Source organism: Papio anubis, chromosome 18, assembly GCF_008728515.1.
Source record: "Papio anubis isolate 15944 chromosome 18, Panubis1.0, whole genome shotgun sequence".
NCBI classification, from domain to species: domain Eukaryota; kingdom Metazoa; phylum Chordata; class Mammalia; order Primates; family Cercopithecidae; genus Papio; species Papio anubis.
The window spans coordinates 63,127,251-63,135,567 of NC_044993.1; the positions used below are offsets into that span (position 1 = coordinate 63,127,251).

The following is an 8,317-nucleotide window of genomic DNA, read 5'->3' on the forward strand; positions in this document are numbered from 1 at the left end:
TCCACTACATATTAGTATTTATTACTATTTTTTTTGAGGCAGAGTCTCACTCTGTTGCCCAGGCTGGAATACAGTAGTGTGATCTCCCCTTACTGTAGCCTCCACCTCCTGGGCTTAGGTGATCCTCCCACCTCAGCCTCCCAAGTAGCTGGGACTATAGGCACACGCCACCATGCCTGAATAATTTTTGCATTTTTGGTACAGATGAGGTCTTACTATGTTGTCTGGTCTGGTCTCAAGCCCCTGGGCTCAAGCTCAATCCCAAAATGCTGGGATTATAGGCGCAAGCCACTGCACCTGGCCAATTTATTACTATTATTATCTGGAAATGACCTGGCAAGTTAGATGTTTTGATCTCCATTTTATTATGAGGAACCCAAAGCACACAGACTAGAGCAATTTGTACAACTCACAGCAGCCAGCAGGAAATCAAGCCACATTTCCTGTCTTTCTGTTCTACTTCCCCACATCCTTCAGAGATTCCATTTCTAACATTCCACTTTATATCCAACGGCATTCATCTCACATGTGAATTTCAAATCATTCTCTGATTTCTGGTTACACCCAATAACAATGACGATACTCTGCTTCCCAGGCCTTTGTGACTTTTGCAAGCATGTTCATGTAGGATTTCACACTTGAATTACCCAGCAATTTTACAGTATGGGTAACGTACATCCCACAATGTGGGCAGGCACATCCTCATTTTGCAGACAGGAAAACTGAGACTCAGAGTGGCAAAGTCACTTGTTCATGATTTCACAGCACAAAATGGCAAAAACCATTGTTAGAATTCAAGGGCTGGCCGGGCGCGGTGGCTCACACCTGTAATCCCAGCACGTTGGGAGGCTGAGGCGGGCAGATCACGAGGTAAAGAGATCGAGACCATCCTGGCTAACACAATGAAACCCCATCTCTACTAAAAATTACAAAAAAATTAGCCGGGCATGGTGGCAGGTGCCTGTAGTCCCAGCTACTCAGGAAGCTGAGGCAGGAGAATGGCGTGAACCTGGGAGGTGGAACTTGCAGTGAGCCGAGATCTGGCCACTGCGCTCCAGCCTGGGCAACAGAGTGAGACTTCATCTCAAAAAAAAAAAAAAAAAAAAAAAGAATTCAAGGGCTAAGCCAGGGTTCACCTTCCAGCCTACCACAAACTCACATGCCTTCTCTTTCCCCCTCTCTCCTACCACCAAAAGATCCTGCATTCAGCAGACCCTCAATGAATGCTTATAGGGAGCCTCCCCCTCCAGAGAGGGTAACAATGTGCACCATGATCATCTTCAGACCCCAAGGAAGACCCAAGAAAGGCGAGTGGGGTGAGCGGCTGCCTTAGGCCGACCCAGCTCTGGAAATTCTGTCCCCAACTCAGGCATCATCTAGGGGGTCATTCTAAGTATTCAAAGTATTTGGGTAGAAAGTATTTCAAAAGCAAGTTGGTTGTTTATTCATGGAACTTCCTCCCAAGATGGAGAAACCACAGGGGTAAGTTCTCTTTTCCAAGTAAATATATTAATCTGCTTCTCCAAATTTGAACTGTGCAGGGGACAGAGATTCCCCAAACTCTTGCAAAGCCAGATTCCACCCATCCGGGAACCAGCCTCATCCATTGCCCATCATTCAACGAACGTGTTGCCAGGAGCCTACAAACTGCCATTCTGTGTGTGTGTGTGTGTGTGTGTGTGTGTGTGTGTCGGTGGTGGGGTGGGGGAGTAGACAAGTGTGGTTGGCATGCAAAATGAAGTATTTTTATTTATTTATTTATTAGGGACAAGGTCTCACTCCATCATCTAGGCTGGAGTGCAGTGGCATGATTATAGCTCACTGCAGTCTCGAACTCCTGGGCTCAAACCGTCCTGCCGCTTCCTGAGTAGCTGGGACTACAGGTGTGTACCACCACACCCAGCTAATTTTTAAAATATTTTTTTGTAGAGATGGGGTCTTGCTATGTCGCCCAGGCTCAACATGAATTATTCTTAATGTGAAGGGAAATGTCTTCACAGAGGGTGTTAGGGGCTGAATTGAGTCCCCCATCCCTATTCATACGAAGTCCTAAAACCTAGCACCTCAGAATGTGACTGTATTTGGAGACCAACTCTTCAATGAAGACATTGGGTTAAAATGAGGTCATTAGGGGCCGGGCACAGTGGCTCATGCCTGTAATCCCAGCACTTTGGGAGGCCAAGGCGGACAGATCATGAGGTCAAGAGACAGAGTCCATCGTGGCCACATGGTGAAACCCTGTCTCTACTAAAAATACAAAAAATAGCCGGGCTTGGTAGCAGGTGCCTGTAGTGTCAGCTACTCGGGAGGCTGAGGCAGGAGAATCTCTTGAACCCAGAAGGTAGGGGTTGCAGTGAGGTGAGATCGCACTACTGCACTCCAGCCTGGGCGATAGAGTAAGACTCTGTCTCAAAAAAAAAAATAAAATAGAGATGGAGGATGTGCTATGTTGCCCAGGCTAGTCTTGAACTCCTGGCCTCAAGTGATCTTCCTGCTTCAGTCTTCCAAAGTGCTGGATTACAGGCATGAGCCACCGCGCCCAGCCAGAAAATAGCATTTTTATTGCCGAAGCCACCCAGTCCATGGTACTTTAATATGGTAGGCTGAGCAGACTCATGCAAAGGGAATGTCCTTTTGCATCACGGATTGTGTCCATTGTTGGACACAATTTCCACTCCTCCTTATTGCCTTGCACATGCCTGCTTTACTCATCGACATTGCCTCACTTCTCCTGATGGTGTATGAGTTTATACTTACTAAGAGGTTACTTGTGGAAAGGCTAAGAACCACTTTCGATCTTCCATCCCACATGACTGCTAAACCCGTTATCATCAGGGTGGCTTCCCATCCACTCATCGGAAGAAGATATTGAAAGAACCACCATTCATCTACTGCTCTGTATTCTTCCGTTCCAGGAAAATTTCTGGCTTTATTTCTTTGATGCCTTCTTCCCTTCTGTCTTCTCGCTTCTCTTTTTAGAGAATCCCTAAACTCTTTTAGTCAGTTGTCTGGATACTCATTCATAGAGGCCCCACCAGTCTTGCGTACCTACCTAGGCTTCTGTTGCCCTATATAGAAAGCAGAATGATGGGAAAAAATGGAGGCAGGTAGAATGCAGTGAGTTAAATTGTGTCCCTAAAAAAGATATGTCCGTGGCCAGGTACAGTGGCTCACACCTGTAATTCCAGAACTTTGAAAGGCGGAGGTGGGAAGGTGGCTTGAGCCCAGGAGTTCAAGACCCACCTGGGCAACATAAAGAGCCCTCACTTCTACAAAAAAAAAAAAAATGATATGTTCAAGTCCTAACTCTCCATATATGAGCAAACTTAATTCGAAATAGGATCTTTGCAGATTTCATTAAGCATCTCAAGATGAGGTCATCCTTGATTTAGGTTTGACACGGGTCAAAATCCAATGACTCGTATCCCTATAAGGAAAGTAGAGGGAGATTTGAGACACAGGAGAGAGAGGAGAAGGCCACGTGAAGATGGAGGCAGGGACGCCCAGCGGTGGTGGCTCATACCTGTAGCCCCAGCACTTTGGGAGGCCGCGGTGAGAGGATGGCTTGAGTCCAGGAGTTCAAGACCAGCCTGGGCAATTCAGAGAGACCTCGTCTCTATAAAAAAACTTCTAAAAACTAGTAGACATGGAGGGAGGTGTGTGTCTGTAGTCCCAGCTATTCTGGTGGCTGACGATAGCTTGAGCCTGAGAGGTCGAGGCTACAGTGAGCTATGATCGTGCCACTACACTTCAACATGGGCAACAGAGAGACCCTGTTCCAAAAAAATAACCAGTCTCCAGCATTTTATTTTGGGGAAATGGGTTCGGTTCATGCTGGTCTCTCTTCCCTGTTGCAATGCTTTTACTGAATGAAACCTTCTTCAGTGCATTAGCTAGTGGTGGGCTCTGTTTGTCTTTGATGGACAGAGCCAGAGGTATAAAAACAGCGTGCTCATTCTCCTCCCTTCCAATCTCCTGTCTGGGCCCGCACTGGCCAATGGGAGCCTGTGGGTGGTGGGCGCTGCAGCTGCCTGTTGACTGGGGCTCTTATAGTCAGCACCTGTGCAGGCAGCAGGTGTGGAAGGGAAGAGAAGGGAGGGGAACCACTCTGGAGGCAATAGAAGCTAGCCAGCACACCCTGCTTCCTGGGGGCTTCTCGTGGCATCAGCAAGAGTCTTGTCATGACTGTACCTTAAAACATTCCAAGGCCAGGTGTGATGGCTCATGCCTATAATCCAGCACTTTAGGAGGCTGAGGTGGGCAGATCAGTTGAGCCCAGGAGTTTGAGACCACCCTGGGAAACTCGGCAAAACCCCATCTGTACAAAAAATACAAAAATTAGCCGCATGTGGTGGTGCACACCCGTAGTCCCAGCTACTCGTGGGACTGAGAAGTGGAAGGATTGCTCGAGCCCAGGAGGTCAAGGCTGCAGTGAGCCAAGATTGCGCCACTGCACTCCAGCCTGGGTGACAGAGCAAGACCCTGTTTCCAGATAAAAAACATTCTGAAAAAGTCTCACTTCTTCTGGGCAATGTGCTCTGAACTTCCAGCTTAGGTCTCAGGACACACCTAAGACACAGGGGCTCTCCAGGTGGGTTCTGATGTCAGACAAAGACATGCGTGACCCTGCCTGTTGGGTCACATGGCCGGCAGGATGACTCTGAAGGCCTCTTGTGTGTCTGGCCTGTGCCTGAATCCCAGCCAAGGGAAGCGGCCGCCCAGTCCCAAGGCCTGGCTTTCGGTTTCAGGCTGCCTGTGGTCACACCAAAGTCAAGGACTCTAGAAAATGTTTTCCTGGTTCTGCAACCTCCGGAAACCCCCTAAAACTCCCAGCAGGTGGGAAGGCACAAGGGGCTGTGAGGAGGAAGCCCCACAAGCTGAAGCCCCACAGGCCCCAGCCCCCACGCTTCGCTGGGGTGCCTCCCTCCTTCTAGGATCTGGGAGTAAGCTTTCTCTTCTGACATTCCTCAGCCTGGCCCTCCTGCCAGGCTCCACCCCTCACCAGGAATGGAGAATACTCATTTACTCATTTATTATATTTATGTATTTATTATGTTATTTATTTTTAGAGACAGCATCTCACTTAGTCACCTAGGCTGTTAGTGTAGTGGCATAATCATAGCTCACTATAGCCTCGAACTCCTGGGCTCAAGTGAGCCTCCCTTCTCAGCCTCCCAAGTAGCTGGGACTATAGACATGCACCACCAGAGCCAGCTAATTTTTCAATTTTTTCGTAGAGATGAGGTCTCACTCTATTGCCCGGGCTGGTTTCAAACTCATGGGCTCGAGCAATCTTCCCACTTTGGCCTCCCAACGTGCTGGGATTACAGATGTAAGGCACTGTGCCTGACCTGGAGAAGATTTAAAATCCAGGAAGGAAACAGAAACTGTGCTATTAGGAGGCAGAACAATGGTTCCTCTGGCGGGGGGGTGGCTGGAAGGGACTGACCCCCACAGGGGCTTCTGAGGGTTGCAAACATCCTGTTTCTTGGTCTGGATGCTGGATCTCCAGGAGTGTTCAGTTTGTGAAAAGGCATTAAGTTGTAGATTTATGATTTTACACTTTATGTATGTTATGCTATTGTTTAAAAATGTATATATATATTTTTTTTGACAGAGTGAAACTTTGGAAAATAGACTGCCAGTTTCTCAAAAGGTACAAATGGAGCTGGGCATGGTGACTTCTAATGCCAGTGCTATGGGAGGCCGAGGTAGGAGGATCACTTGAGACCAGGAGTTAGAGATCAGCCTGGGCAACATAGTGAGACCCCCATCTCTACAAATATAAAAGTAACTGGGCATGGTGGTGCACTCCTGCAGTCCCAGCTACTCAGGAGGCTGAGGCAGGAGCCCAGGAGTTGGAGGCTGCAGTGAGCTGTGATCACACCACTGCACTGTAGCCTGGTCAACAAAGTGAGACCCTCTCTCTCTAAAAAGAAAAAGAAAAAAGAAAGATGCTCTAAAATTGACTGTGGTGAAGCATGGACAACTTCGTTTATATACTAAAAGCCAATGGCTGGCCACAGTGGCTCATATCTGTAATCCCAGCACTTTGGGAGGCTGAGGTGAAATGATCACTTGAGTCCAAGAGTTCGAGACCAGTCTGGACAACAAAGGGAGACCTCATCACTACAAACAAATTCTAAAAGTTAGCAGACATGGTGGTCCAGTTACTCGGAGGCAAGGTGGGAGAATCGCTTGAACTCAGGAGGCAGAGGTTGCAGTGAGCTGAGATTGCACCACTGCACTCCAGCCTGGGTAATAGAGTGAGACTCTGTCTCCAAAGAAAGAAAAAAGCCATTGAATCGTACACTTTTAATGGATGAGTTGTATGGTATGGGAATTACACCTCAATAAAACTGTTATAAGAAATTCAGGCCAGGCGCGGTGGCTCATGCCTGTAATCTCAACACTTTGGGAGGCCAAGGCGGGCGGATCACGAGGTCAGGAGATCGAGACCACGGTGAAACCCCGTCTCTACTAAAAATACCTTGGTGGCAGGGGCCTGTAGTCCCAGCTGCTTGGGAGGCTGAGGCAGGAGAATGGCGTGAACCCCGGAGGTGGTGCTTGCAAGTGAGCGGAGATGGAGCCACTGCACTCCAGCCTGGGCGACTGAGCAAGACCCCGTCTCAAAAAAAAAAAAAAAAAAAAAAAAAAAGAAAAAAGAAAAAAAGAAATTCATCAGGGCACAGAAACGAAACAGTGAGTTTTTGGCCAATGTCAGCACCATCACCTCAGATTTTTCCACCACATCGTCTGCTACGTACTTGACTAGCCTGGACTCCAGTTGACTGAGCCCTGAGATGCAGTCCCTGGCAGAGAGCAACGGGGAGCAGGCAGACGCCAAGAGAACCGAACTCATCAGCGAAGGGCGGCCTGTGGAAACCGACAGTGAGAGCGAGTTTCCCGTTTTCCCCACAGCTTTGACTTCAGAGAGGCTTTTCTGAGGAAAACTGCAAAAAGTGACTAAGAGCAGCCGGAGAAATTCTGAAGGAAGTGAAGTGAGTTGCACAGAGGGAAGTTTAACACCAAGTTTAGATAGCCGGAGACAGCTCTTCAGTTCCCATAAACTCTTCGAATGTGATACTCTCTCCAGGAAAAAATCAGCTAGGTTCAGGCCAGACAGTGGAAGTCTAGGAGATGCCAAGAACGAGAAAGAAACACCTTCATTAACTAAAGCGTTTGATGTTGTGAAAAAAAGGAAAGCCAAGTGGGAGTTTACTGACACCCACCAGAGGCGAATCCAAAAACAGGAACCTACATGGAAAACGAAAATAGCAGATCAGTTAAAACTGGGACCCAGAGCCCCTGCGGATGACATGTTTGGAGTAGGGAATCACAAAGCGAATGCTGAGACTGCTAAAAGGAAAACCATCCCACGCAGACGTACTCTAGGAGGGCACAGAGATGCTACTGAAATCAGCGTTTTGAATTTTTGGAAAGTGCATGAGCAGAGCGGGCAGAATCGGAACTTTCAGCTGTGAACCTGTTAAAATCAAAATGCTCAGCCCAGGACCTTTCCATCTCAGACTGGCTGGCCGGGAAACGCCTACGCACTAGTACCTCTGACCTTAGCAGAGGAGAAAGTGGAGCTCCCCAGACGGAGAACCCAAGCACCTGAGAAACAGCCACGACCGACACACCTTTGGCTTTTCAGTGCGACACAGGCGGTTCTTCCAGTACCTTGGCTTCAACAAACAGGCCCCTTCTTTCCATACCACCGCAGTCACCTGACCAAGTGAATGGAGAAAGCTTCCAGAACGTGAGCAAAAATGCTAATTCCACAGCGAATGCCCAACCTCGTAAACTGTCTGAAACCCCAGGCAATAAATCACAATTTCATCCCTGTCTTTAAACTGGGGGTATGTCCACTCTAGCAAGTAAAAAGCTACTGCTACACGTTCCAGGAACTGTCAATATTTTCTTGTACCAGAATTGTTACTATGCAGCCTTCATTTGGGCTGGTTTCATCATTTTGCACTGTGAAATAGCTTTACAGTGGATTACTACGGCCAGAAGAACATATATATGTATATATAATACATATATATTATATATGTATTATATATAATTATATATTATATAATACATATATATGTATTATATATACATATATTATACATATTATATATGTATATACATGTATTTAAAATATATCATATTTTATATATACATACATATATACATACACAATAAATACATGTATTTAAAAATATATCGGATAGTTGTATACAAATGAGGAAAGCATTTGCTGCAACTTACTACATAGCATATACCCCAAGTCACTGAAGAAAATCACTGGCATTAGTGTGCAACA

The 8,317-nt window shown here is 47.0% G+C and overlaps 1 pseudogene; it reads left to right on the forward strand.

The window, feature by feature from the left end:
* The first annotated feature begins 6,656 nt into the window (after positions 1-6,656).
* LOC101005720 lies at positions 6,657-8,037 on the forward strand (annotated as a pseudogene).
* The last annotated feature ends 280 nt before the right edge of the window (positions 8,038-8,317 follow it).